The sequence below is a fragment of the Podarcis filfolensis genome, assembly GCF_964270895.1.
Source record: "Podarcis filfolensis genome assembly, chromosome: W".
Classification (NCBI taxonomy): domain Eukaryota; kingdom Metazoa; phylum Chordata; class Lepidosauria; order Squamata; family Lacertidae; genus Podarcis; species Podarcis filfolensis.
In genome coordinates this window covers 4,461,753-4,475,332 of record NC_139619.1, presented here as the reverse complement: position 1 = coordinate 4,475,332, position 13,580 = coordinate 4,461,753, and the positions used below count along the sequence as shown (strand labels likewise).

Genomic DNA, 13,580 nt, shown 5'->3' with positions numbered 1-13,580 from the left:
AAAGTGCAACTTAAGTGGGACAATTCCCCCCCCCCCCATAGCATTTAGATGGATTTAGGAGAGTGCAACTGGTTTGGTCACACTGGCGTGAAGCCTTGCGGGCCCCACAGGGGACACCACAACTATGATGTTGAATAGACGTTGAGAGGCGTGGGGCACTGAATTTTGGCATCGTACAGGGCTCCCCTGGAATTTGAGATGCCATGGTTCACCACTGAAGAACATTTGTGGTATGAAAAAGGTACCTGGTTTCAGCTGGAAGTTAGGGGGCACTGGTTGGAAGGGTTGGAGTATGTCTGTCCCGAAAGCTTTGCAGGCACGAACAGTACTGAATACAGTCTTGCAGATAACTTCCCTCCTACTGTCATGAATAGAAACAATCTGTTTTACAGAGGCTGTTTAGCTTGCTCTTTTTACCCCTTTACTAGACAGCATTTCTGTGCTGTTTTCAGAGTGGGGAATGCCCATTCCTTCATGGCCAGCATGGAAACACAGAAGGCTAGCCATTTAGGAGGTTTGCAAAGAGGACAAGGGTGTTACGGGATAATCTTCTAGCAAACAAGCTTGGCACAGCAGATCTGAGAGGTGGTTTTCTGCTCCCGGAAAGCCAGCCTGGAAACCAGGTTGCCAGGTGAAGGAAGAAGGGAGAGATCAACCAACTCACTTGCCTTCAAAGAATTTCTGGTTGCCTGTGGCTACTGGGATAGTGCTTAAATATCAGGCTGGCTGACACATCTTAAAAAATACAAGGAAAAAGCTTTTTTTCTTTCATTAGCAAAGCTCCTTTGGGGCCCAGAATAGCTAAGCTGAGGAAGAAGTGGCTGGTATTACTTGTTTGTTCTTGGTCCTGATCTTGCCTGCCCTTGCACACTCCGGTTGTCTTTGCATATTTAACCAGCACGTCTGTTCCGATTGGAGTCCTATTCCTGCAGTTCCACATCCTTCTCTTTGGCACTTGGGCATTCGGTTCCAGGAGCTGGACCTGAGCACAGAGGCTTTCTTCTACTTGGACTCGACAAAGGAGCAAGAGTGGCTGACAGCTGTGGAAAAGGCTTTGCGTTCCAAATCCAAGTACAAGAAAGTAAGTCCAACCCCACCCATTTCTTCAGCAGCCAGACAGCTGTCAGGAGCTGGAGTGAGGAGGAGGAGGAGGAGGAGGAGGTCAGCAAGAAAAAACACCTGGTGTCAGTGGTGTTTTATTCAAAAGAAGCCAACATTCTTTATTCAAAGAAACCCAAACCGTGCAGGCCTCGTGATCACAGAAACCTTTCCCAACAGGTCTTGCCCCAGTGAGGTAGTGGTGAAGGCTGAAGGTTGCTACCCTCCCACCACTCTCTGAAGTCTCCTCCTCCCCCTGGTCCTTCCCAAGCAACCTGAGACTCTGACACCTTGCCTGTCTTTGCTCCCTCCTCTTAATTTCTCTGTGTTCTGGGAGACCAGCAGGGAGGGGAGCTGATCGCAGCAGGATGGGGAGACCCCCTGGCTTCTTCAGCAGCCTGCCTGATCTCTGCCTCTTGACCCCCGCCTCCAGCCTCCACTTCTGCCTCGGATTCTGGACTGCTGTTTGCCACAGAATCTTCCTGCCCTCCTGCCTCTTCAGTTTCCAACACCTCCTCTTGCTCACAGTCTGCTCCCTCTTCTCCCTCGGACGACCCCCCACCAGTTCCCTGGCTCTGAGCCTTCTTCCCTTGGGGGATCCCCAATTGGTGCCACCTGCCACTCCTATCTGCATCCAGCCGGCCCAGGACAGCAAGCAATGAACAGAGCTGGTAGACATCCCAGTACCTTGCATCTTCTAGGTGCAGCTGGTGCTCATCTTTGTCAGGAAGGACCAGCTCAGCCGCATCAAGGAAGTGATGAGGGAGACAGTGGGCACAGGCATCATGGGGAAGATGGGGAGTAGACCCTGACAGCGGAATTCCCTACGTCGATCTTTCTGTCTGTCTATCTGTTTTTCTAATCTCTGCCAACCAGTTTCCCCCTCTTTCCTGCCTGTTCACTAACAGCCATCTTTGCTCCGCCCCTGCAGGGTAACAAGGGGTGTGTGGCCGTGAGGCTTGTCTGCAACAATACCAGCTTCTGGTCAATTCCCACCTTGCTGCCCACGTGGTAGACTTTGGGCGCCGAAACCAGGATTACAAGGATATCTGTGCCCAGATGAGCTTCCTGCCCCCTGACCAGGGTCTGCCGCAGCTGACAATCATGAAACACGAGTGCGTTTCGAGGGCTTGGAGGGAGAGAGCCTTGGCTGATGTAACTTGTTGGTCTCCGCTATCTGGAGAAGCAAATTAAGTCATGTTTCTGTAACTTTCCTGCCTGTGTGTAGCGCAGGGTAGGCAGCATTTGTTGTTGTTTAGTCGTTTAGTCGTGTCCGCCTCTTCATGACCCCATGGACCAGAGCACGCCAGGCCCTCCTGTCTTCCACTGCCTCCCGCAGTTTGGTCAAACTCATGCTGGTAGCTTCGAGAGCACGGTCCCACCATCTCGTCCTCTGTCGTCCCCTTCTCCTTGTGCCCTCCATCTTTCCCAACATCAGAGTCTTTTCCAGGGAGTCTTCTCTTCCCATGAGGTGGCCAAAGTATTGGAGCCTCAGCTTCAGGATCTGTCCTTCCAGTGAGCACTCAGGGCTGATTTCCTTCAGAATGGAGAGGTTTGATCTTCTTACAGTCTATGGGACTCTCAAGAGTCTCCTCCAGCACCAGAATTCAAAAGCATCAATTCTTCGGTGATCAGCCTTATTTATAGCAGGCAGCATAGTGCTCTCCAAATGTTGATAGACCAAAATTCCCATAATTGCTAAGAATTGGCCTTGCTGACTGGGGCTCATGAGAGTTCCACTTCAGCAACACCAGGAGGGTGCAGTGTCCGCGATCCCTGCTGCTGCAGCTGCACTACTAAGGTTTCTACTAGAGCAGCCAGTAGAGAGCAAGATAAACCGAGTGGCAGAAATGTATTAGATTAGATTATAGCAAATGTGGGCAACTTCTCCAGTGATCGGGGTGGGAGTTGCAGTTTGTGATTTTTTTTATAAGATTTTTATTAAGATTTTTACATTACAAAAAATAAAAACAAACAGAAAAAGAAAAAGAAAAATCTTTCCATCACATTATTTTTCATTTACTTGTTTCTTGGACCTCCTCATACCTCTCTTTTTTGTATTCCAATTCAATTTATTAACTCAGCAATTTGTTTCCCTCTTTATTCTACCCAAATCTTTATTCTTAAATTGTTGTGATCTTAAAATTTTACTTTTATAAACCCATTTTTTTCATATTCTTTTAACCCATTACAGCTAGAAACCTCTTAATTTTAATCCAACATTATTCTAAAGTTCATTAATTTTACAATATCTCTGTAAATAATCTTTAAATTTCTTCCAATATTCTTCCACTGACTCTTCCCCCTGATCTCGGATCCTGCCGGTCATTTCCGCCAATTCCATATAGTCCATCACCATCATCTGCCATTCTTCCAAAGTGGGTAGATCTTGTGTCTTCCAATATTTTGCAATAAGTATTCTTGCTGCTGTTGTGGCATACATAAAGAAAGTTCTATCCTTCTTTAACACCGATTGGTCAACTATGCCCAGAAGAAAGGCCTCTGGTTTCTTCAAGAAGGTATATTTAAATACCTTTTTCAGTTCATTATATATCGTCTCCCAGAAAGCCTTAATCCTTGGGCACGTCCACCAAAGGTGAAAGAATGTGCCTTCATTGTCTTTACATTTCCAACATTTATTATCAGGCAAATGATAAATTTTCGCAAGCTTGACCGGGGTCATGTACCACCTATAAATCATTTTCATAATATTCTCTCTTAAGGCATTACATGCCGTGAATTTCATACCTGTGGTCCACAACTGTTCCCAGTCAGCAAACATTATGTCATGTCCAACATCTTGTGCCCATTTAATCATTGCAGATTTAACCGTTTCATCCTGCGTATTCCATTTTAACAGCAAGTTATACATTGTTGAAAGTATCTTAGTTTTGGGATCTAGCAGTTCTGTTTCTAATTTTGATTTTTCCACCTGGAAGCCAATTTTCTTGTCCAGATTATATGCCTCCATTATCTGATAATAATGGAGCCAATCTCGCACTTTATTCTTTAGTTTCTCAAAAGGGAGTTGCAGTTTGTTAAGGGCAGTAACGCAAAAGCAGAGCGGCCATTTTGCATGGAGAAGGTTCCCGGCTCAGTCACCAGTGTGTGCAGATCGGGCTGGGCATGATCTCTGCCTGAAAGCTGCTGCCAGTCCATGTAGTCAGTCCTGAGCTTGATGGGTCAATGGTCTGCCTCAATATAAGGTAGCTTCCTATGTTCCTGTGTACTACAGCAGGGTTTGGAGGGCCACAAGAGCCCTGCCCATGAATTCAAGAACCAGGGGAAATTCTAAAAGTCTTTGCTGAAAGGACATCAAAGCAGGGGCCAGGTGAACCTCTTTGGGAGATTATTCTGAAAGGTAGGGTGCCATGACTGAAAAGGCCCTGCCATACTTGAAAGAGCAGGAGTTCCCTGGGAAAGGGCTGCCCCTGCTAAAGATTCTAGTCAGTGGAGAGGCAGTGTAGCACCCTGCTTGTGGTTAACGCTTAGCTGGAATGAAATATTCAACGCAGCAATAGAGAAATTAAAATAATAATTTATTTGTCAGACAAATAAATGAGAGACACAGTGGTATATGGTTACCAAAGCTCTGCCCACTCCAGCCCTGATGGTCAGCACTTATATTTCCTCAGCCCAGCCCCCTTGCTCCTCCTTTGGCTGCCTCTGTCCAATCAGCCTGGTTGAAATTCCTATTGGCTGTTTGCTAGAACCAATCATAAAAGATACACCCATTTCCTATTGCCTTTTATGGGAGACAAAGAGCTATATTTCCTTCTATCTATAAATGGCAAATAAGTAGTCATATATCTTAGATTAACATTATTATACCTTAATTATTATACCTTAATTAACATTTCACCTTTTGCCCTATTGCCCTATTCACTGCAAAACAGATGGCTAAAACAGATGGTGCATGGTTTTTTAATTTTTATCTTAAAAGGATCTTGGGTTCTCCTCTCACACATTATCAATGAAAGATCTCCTTCTTTGGAGGTCTTTAAGCAGAGGCTTGACAACCATATGTCAGGAGTGCTCTGATGGTGTTTCCTGCTTGGCAGGGGGTTGGACTCGATGGCCCTTGTGGTCTCTTCCAACTCCATGATTCTATGATTCTATGAAATAAGAATCTAACATAAGAATCTAACATTTCTTACTTTCTAAATCTTTTGCATAATTACATTTAAGCCAATATATTTCATACATTAAGGGACGCGGGTGGCGCTGTGGGTAAAACCTCAGCGCCTAGGACTTGCCGATTGTCAGGTCGGCGGTTCGAATCCCCGCGGCGGGGTGCGCTCCCGTCGTTCGGTCCCAGCGCCTGCCAACCTAGCAGTTCGAAAGCACCCCCGCGTACAAGTAGATAAATAGGGACCGCTTACTAGCGGGAAGGTAAACGGCGTTTCCGTGTGCTGCGCTGGTGCCGGCTCACCAGAGCAGCTTCGTCACGCTGGCCACGTGACCCGGAAGTGTCTCCGGACAGCGCTGGCCCCTGGCCTCTTAAGTGAGATGGGCGCACAACCCCAGAGTCGGACACGACTGGCCCGTACGGGCAGGGGTACCTTTACCTTTATTTCATACATTAACATATATAGCTTTTTAGAAGGAAAGGAAAGGCCTTTTCAAAGTAAAAAAAGGAACTTAATAAAAACAGTTTTGAAAGCAACCCCTTAGATCTACACCCCCCCCCTTTCAAGCCAGCTGCTGTTTCTATTAGCTCTTTCCCTTTTAACCTTAGGAAGATGTGGCTCAAGTTTAATGGGAGGCACAATAATTATTACTATTTACCAATTCTTAATTGTGTTTTTGTAGCTTGATTGTATTCTATAATTTGTATGGTCAGTGTGACCTTTTGCTCCCAGCCTGTAATTTCCTTTTACAACCCTGAAATACTGCTATAGATCAATGGGGCCCTTGAACAGGAAGATAAACAGCTGCCAGAGTATTCAGCCACCTGCTTTATGCCTGGCATGAGAGATACAAACATTTGCAAATATATATTTTTAAGCTCATTTTAAAATACAGATCTTGATCAGATGCCTCAGCAGTGCAAACATAAGTGGGCCTTCTTCTGGTACCCTTTTTCCAAACCTTGAAACACTTGAAAGGCCAAATGGGATGCTCTGAATTGGGCCTGGAAGCAGTTCAAGAGCCAGTCTAGTTCACAGAGCACTAGCCTAATATGATCATACTGCCCAATCCTAGTTATCAGTCTTACTACATATTGCAGGAAGTGGCAGCAGGCTGCCCCCCGCCCCCCAACCCCGTGAGCTAGCCTGTAGCTGTGGTTGCTTTGCTTTTTTCCAGCATTGTCATCTGATCACTAAAAATGAGCTTCAGAGACTTCTGACCTACGACCAGGTGAGAGACATCTTTGTGTTATATGTGGTGGTTTAGGATTTTGCCCTGTTTATTTCCTTTGTCTGGGATACCCCAGCCTAGGCTAGAGAAACCACTTTCAGGCAGTTAGGAGCAAAGTGTAGCTATAACATAGGATGACTGCGACTTCTACAAATCCTTTTTAAGGTTGCAGGTTTGTGCAACCTGAATTAGAAGCAAGTCCCAATTAAGTTGGAGGGTTGCCTTGGAATAAGTAGGACTGCTCTGCAGTTTCCCAGTTAGAGGGCTTTCCTAGCTCAGCACACGCTCCAGATGTTGTTGGACTCCCATCAGCCCCAGCATAGCTGCTGTCCAGCAATATCTAAAGGTCTAAGGTTTCCTGCTCTAGGTTTTGCATCTGTCTGGAAAATCTGCGTTGCTCACATGTTCTTATCAGCAGAGACTTCCATTAAGTCCAATTAAATTGCTGGTGCTTTTTGTTTTACATTTTTCTCTCCAAGGTTTGTGTGTTCATCATGTTGAGGACCTTTCTCCCACTTGGCATAAGGATCATTGGTATTTTGTGTTGAAACAGAGGCCTGATTGCTGCACCTTACGGTGGATTTAAGCTCTGTGAGCGTAGTCATGCCTTAGCTCTTTGAGAAGGATGCTGCAAGGAAGGCAAGGGGGGGCAGCCTCAGACTTCCAACATATGCAAAACCATCATAAAACATTAAAAACTTCCCTAAAGGCTGTATAGTTACTTATCTCCGTGACACCTTTTGGCATCGCAGGGAACCAGTGAGAGCAGTCCGTCAAAAAATTACTTTTTTAAAACAATGCGTATTTTTATGTTGTGGAGGCACAAAAAAATCTTGGGGATCATATAGAACTAGCCAAACTTTTAAAAACTCAATGAAATGTAAACTAAAAAAGAAAGTTACACTGGGGGCGCAAAAATCCTTTAGGAGACAAATAAATCCTTTCCCTTTTTATATTCTTTTGTTAGGATCACTTTCTCTCACCCCCCAGTATCCTGTCACCATCTTCTGTGCAGCTGCTGCTTTGGAGGACTAGAGAGGAAAGTGGGGTGGGAACTGAGTCACTTCTGTTCCTAATTCTTGAAGTTAAGGTTTCCCCCATACACCTGTGAGAACAGGATGCTGTGCTAGATGGGCCATTGGCCTGATCCAGCAGGCTCGCATTGTGTCCTTCTGTTCAATTCTTCACCGTCTTAACTTTTAATTTACAGACAAGCCAACTTGGCTGTGCCAAAGAATGCATCTACCTGACCTCCTCCCATTTTAGGTGAGACGGTGGACATTTCCCTGGATGTGTACGTCAGCAAGGAAGAGAAGACTGAGGCTATCTTTGTCCTTCACCTTGACCCTGGCAAGGACTATTTCCTCACCATCAGTGGGAGCCAGTGGCGTAGGGTGGGTTGTCAGCACCCGGGGCAAGGCAAGTAATTTGCGCCCCCTAACCCGTGGATTTGCCCTAACCCCCAGATGTTGCGCCCGGTGCGGCCGGCCCCCCCTGCACCCCCCCACGCTACGCCACTGGTGGGAGCTACCTACCAAGCTGCTTCGGGACCTCCTTGGAAGCCTTGTGCTGGATGTCTACCCTTCCCACTCTGCTTGCCTGCTTGAAAAACAGCTGCTCTTCCACTCAGAAATGTGGGGGCTGGGGGTCCTCCGCTGCATTCAGCTTCAGCTTCTGTAGCTCTGCATCCGCTTCCTGTGTGCTGTTCATGCCCTTTGTTTGCCTTGACTGAGTCATCCCAGGTTCTGGTCCTCCCACCTGCCCTTTCGCAGGGCCACTGAACCGTGTGCATTTCCCTGCCATCTGCCCAGATACTGTTCAGCCAACGAGCTGTTTCTTTCTCTTCTCAGGGCCTGTGCCATTAACACCCTTGGTTGTCTTTTGCTCTTGCCTTCCTCCTCTGATCTCAGGGAGAAGACAGCTTCCTAGAAAAGGTAACCGTTGGTTTGCTATCCTCTAGATGTTCTTGTAGCGGGCTCAAATCAGGTACAGGCAACGCCCTGTTTATACGGGGGTTGCGTTCCGAGGTACCGTGCGTTTAAATGAAATTGCGTATATTGGGGACAGCATTGGAAAAGCCTGCAAACACCCTCTAAACTTCCGGAAACCCTTTTGAAAGGCCTTTTGAAAACCAGCAGCCTCCCTGCAAAACTCCTTGCTCCAACTCTCCACAGGCCTGAGAGGTCGGTACCAAAGCTCCTGGGAGGGAGTCGAGATGCTGTTTCCATGCCACTTTGCTGCTTTTGTGCTCTTGGGGGTGTAGCACCCTGCTTGTGGTTAACGCTTAGCTGGAATGAAATATTCAACGCAGCAATAGAGAAATTAAAATAATTTATTTGTCAGACAAATAAATGAGAGACACAGTGGTATATGGTTACCAAAGCTCTGCCCACTCCAGCCCTGATGGTCAGCACTTATATTTCCTCAGCCCAGCCCCCTTGCTCCTCCTTTGGCTGCCTCTGTCCAATCAGCCTGGTTGAAATTCCTATTGGCTGTTTGCTAGAACCAATCATAAAAGATACACCCATTTCCTATTACCTTTTATGGGAGACAAAGAGCTATATTTCCTTCTATCCATAAATGGCAAACAAGTAGCCATATATCTTACATTTGCCTCGACAAGGCACCTTAATTACCAGATCACCTTTTGCCCCTTTCCCCTCCATTCCAAAATAGATGGCTAAAACAGATGGCTCATGGTATTAAATTTTTGTCTAAACAGAGATCTTGGGTTCAGATTCTCACGCACCGTCAATGAAATAAGAATCTAACATAAGAATCTAACATTTCTTACTTTCTAAATCCTTTGCATATTTACATTTAAGCCAACAAATCTCATACATTAACATAGACAGCTTTTTAGAAGAAAAGGTCTTTGCAAAGTAAAAAAGGAACTCAGTAAAAATAGCTTCAAAAGAAACCTCTTCAGTTTACACCGCCCTTTCCCGGCCAGCTGCTTTTCCCATTAGCTCTTGCCCTTTAACCTTAGGAAAATGTGGCTAGTCTCTAATGGGAATCACATGGTATTATTTTCTGTTAAACAATAAATCTTACTATTTACAAACTCTTAATTAGTGTTTTAGCAGCTTGATTGTATTCTGTAATATGTAGGGTCAGTATAACCTTTGCTCCGAGCCTGTAATTCCCTTTTACAACTTTGAGAATTTTGGCTACTGCTATAAATCAGGGGGGGGGGGCTGTTTAGGAAGATAAACATCTGCCAAAGTACTTAGCCAGCTGCTTTTCTGCCTGGCATAAAACATTTGCAAATCTTTAAGCTCATTTTAAAATACAGGCCTTGATCAGATGCCTCAGGGGGGACATTTTTGCCCCTTCAAGTGCCCCTTCCAGCTTTGCGGCAGTGTGCGTGTGCCTCGAAGGCACGTAAATGGAGTTGCCCTTGTCAACGATCAGCAGCTGCTCCATGCAGTGGCAGCTGGTCCCTTAGGGCAAACCAGGCACTACCCCACCAACCTGACTTTCCTCTCAGGCAACCCGCACCTGCCTGCCTTCTGACTCAAATCCAGTCCAGGTGGTGGCTCTAGCTCTCTGCTTTGGTCTCTTCCCTAGTCTCAACGTGGCCCTTGTAGAACTCGGCAGAGGAGAACGGAGACGAAACCAGAATTTGCCATCACTGCTTGTAACTGATTTTGCACTGCTCGACTCTGGGTCCGCTTGCGATTGGCAGCCCGGGAGGCAGAAAGCCCAGTCTCATGATGCAGGCGCCAGCCCCCTCTGGCCCCAAGAGCCAGTTTTCTCCTTGTCTCTGTGCTCAGCAACTGCTGCACAGGCTATGCCACTCTGGCTTACTCTTACCACCTGAGCACTGGCATTTGGGAAGCGGTAGTGGCTGCTTTGGGGTGGCTCAGGGAAATGTCACTCCTCTCGAAATCATATCTACTTGGGTGTATTATCCTAGCCACAAGGAGACAGTGGTGACTGTCAATTTGGACAGCTGTAGACATTTAGAATCATGGAGGATATGTTTATCAGTGGCTACCGGTCAGGGCTATTTCTTGCCACTATTATCACAAACCACATGCTTTTGATTACCAGTTTCTGGGGAACATTATGGACAAAGTGCTATTGTCCCCGTGTCCCTATGGACTCCCAAGGGCATGTGGTTGGCCATTGTGGGAACAAAATGCATTGCTCCCCCCTCCTCTCTTTCTCTTTCTCTTGAATGTGGTAGCTTGAGATAGAACTAACCACCCTGAACATTTCTGGAGAGGAAGATGGGAAGGAGGCCGGAGGCATTGTTCACCAGCTGCTGTGTGCTGCATTGCCCATACAAAGTCGTGGGCTGGGGCTCCAGCTGTTGCTCAGTTTCTACCACTGCCTCTGCAACGTGCTCTAGACAAGGGGTGGTGAACATGTGACCCCATCATCTCATCCTGCTGGCTGGGGCTGCAGCCCATCAACCTATGAAGGCCCATCCATGTGTTGCTGTTTTTGTTACTTATTTCCTGCCCTTCACCCTAAGGTCCCAGGGCAGGTTCCACCAATTTAAATAAAATGTTAGAAGAAGAGAAGTTTGGATTTGATATCCCGCTTTATCACTACCCGAAGGAGTCTCAAAGCGGCTAACATTCTCCTTTACCTTCCTCCCCAACAAACACTCTGTGAGGCGAGTGGGGCTGAGAGACTTCAGAGAAGTGTGACTGGCCCAAGGTCACCCAGCAGCTGCATGTGGAGGAGCAGAGACGCGAACCCGGTTCCCCAGATTAACCACTATCGCTCTTAACCACTACACCACATTGGCTCTCTAGCCAAACCCCATGTCCACAGCTGCATATTTAGTAAGCTTTTGGGTGAACTGCACATCCGGAGTGGGAGGATTACTAGCTGCATATTAATAGGGGGAGGGGGAGCTTGGATTTGGGGTGCAAGCAATTTGTTTTTTGTTTCCCCACTCGAGATGCTTGCTGTGGCTAGGGCCGGGCGATATGTCAATATAGATATATTTTCAAATCAACTTGAAGTCTAGATAGTGAGACTGGTTTCATAATTTCTGACCTGGCAATATATTGTGAATCATGATGTGTGTGTGTACTATGCAAAAAACACCATGTGGGGGGAAACTGTGAAGCCAGCCAATGCCTCTACATAGCTCCATCTTATTTCAGACATTGTGATATATTGGTGTATTGCAATGTTTAGCTAGTGATATATCACCGTGTTGAAAGCCAGCTATCGCCCAGCCCTAGTTGTGGCCTCAGAGGGCAAGACTTGTCCACCCAGCTGGAGCAAGGAAAGAATGCATACAGGCACACATTCTGTCAGGCTCTCATGCCAGTCCCGCTTGTCATTGGACCTCCAGGAGAAGCAGTTTCTGGATATCGTACCCCAGGATGGTGACGACTCCACTGAGCGGCCAAGGAGATCTGGCTTTTGGTGGACCACCTCTTCAAGAATGCCTGCCACCAGGTGAGCTGAGGGGGACGGTACCATTGAAAGGATGGGTGTGGGCTGGAATCCAGTACCAGTTTTGGGGTGTGCAGGTTCCAAACCCCACAACTGATTTATATCTTAGCTACCGACTCGCTCTTACAAGCTCCTGCTGTGAGTATAGTGGCACCTTGGTGGAGCGGCAGCGGGTGGGACATCCAGCATATACTATTCCTTAGAGCGGCTCAGAAGAACCCAAGTGTTCCCAACCATTGTCTGTCTATCCCTAGCAAAGCGGCTCTCTGAGACTGGCCACTAGAAGAAGCGGGGAATGATTTCACTCTCCCATTGCCCCAAATCAGGAGAAGGGTAGTAGGAATGCTACTGTGGAAAGCAGGTGGGATACAATTCTCAGCCCTTGTGCCAGCTCTCTTGGTGATGGGCTTCTCTCCATTGTGGCATTCCTCGACCTCACATTATGCACCCCAGGGCTGGATTGTTCTTCATGCTATCCAGGATGTACCTCATCCCTTCCGAACGCATGGGTGATACTCTGCTTCAGGAGGACCTCTTCCAGACCCCGGGCACGCAGGACGAGCTGCAGGAGAGAATTGAGTGCCTGGACACCAGCATTCCCGAGACAATCCGTATCCTCTTTGGGGGACATTGTTGGGGAGCAGGGCTGCTTGGTGGTTTTCTTTCGCTCTTGGCTGGAGTGGACCTCACTTTTATATACCTGGTGGCTTAGGTTGCTAGGCCAGCCCATCCTTAAGGCTCTGAGACACAGCAAAATGAAATGCCCACAGTCAAGTCCAGTCATGCATCCAAACAGCTTCACAGCTTTAACCCCCATTTGAAAACATCAGCCTGGCTAGATAGAGCAGAGGTGGGGAACCTTGACAGGCCCGCAGGCCCCACATCTAGCATCATACGTGGTGTCAGATGTGGAGACAGGTAAAGACATGGCTGCAAAGGAGCTTCAAGGGTGCGTTCAATTGTTCTTTGGCAAGCAGGGTTTCTTGACCGCACTTTTGGAGTTGACCATTAGTATTTGTTGTTTGGATTGAAACCATGCCTGCAGAAGGACATTTCCTCGGCAGATCAGCTTTGCAGGCAGCTTCGTCAAGAGGGGAGGTGTGGGATAATTACAGTGGGATGGCTCAGCTGGTAGAGCGTGACACTCTTAATCTCAGGGCTGCGGGTTCAAGGTCCACCTTGCGCCAAAAGGGGGAACTTGCAAGGTGGGCCCAGATGTATAAGGACCAAGCTTCTTGCTTTGGACCAGCCTGGGAAGGAGGCAGGCTGCAGGTAACAGGACAGAACACTTCCCTTGCCAGGCTGTCAATAGCTGGCAGTGACCACTCGGTGGCCGAAGCTCTGCTCATCTTCCTGGAGGCAGTGCCAGAACCAGTCCTTTGCTATGAACTGTATCAGCGCTGCCTTGAGTGCTCACATGACAGCCACCTCTGTCGCCAGGTCGGCCCCAGAGCCCCATCTCTTCCTGGCTGGTCTGTGGTGTGTACAGAAGCATAGAATCAGAAGGGATTTCCAAAGTCATCTAGTCCAAATGTTGCCGCGAGTAACAGGAAATCCACTAAAACATCCCTGAAAGCCAGTAAACCGGCACACTGGCAGGAGGGCTAGTCTGGTCTGGGAAGCCTTGTTAACTGCAGAGGTTGCTGATGTCTCCTTTGATAACCATCCCTCTCGGTTGTGGAGGGGGGTGGGGTGCG

The 13,580-nt window shown here is 47.4% G+C and overlaps 2 long non-coding RNA genes across 2 annotated transcripts in view; one reads left to right on the top strand and one right to left on the bottom strand.

Annotated features, from left to right (window-relative positions):
* The window catches only part of LOC310753795, a 537,002-nt gene that overhangs the window by 15,838 nt on the left and 507,584 nt on the right, over positions 1 to 13,580 (bottom strand). The window lies entirely within an intron of this gene.
* On the top strand, positions 11,834 to 13,325 carry LOC310753667. Its single transcript, XR_014543437.1, has 3 exons — positions 11,834 to 11,886; positions 12,410 to 12,494; positions 13,196 to 13,325. It is a non-coding gene; the product is annotated as an uncharacterized lncRNA (long non-coding RNA).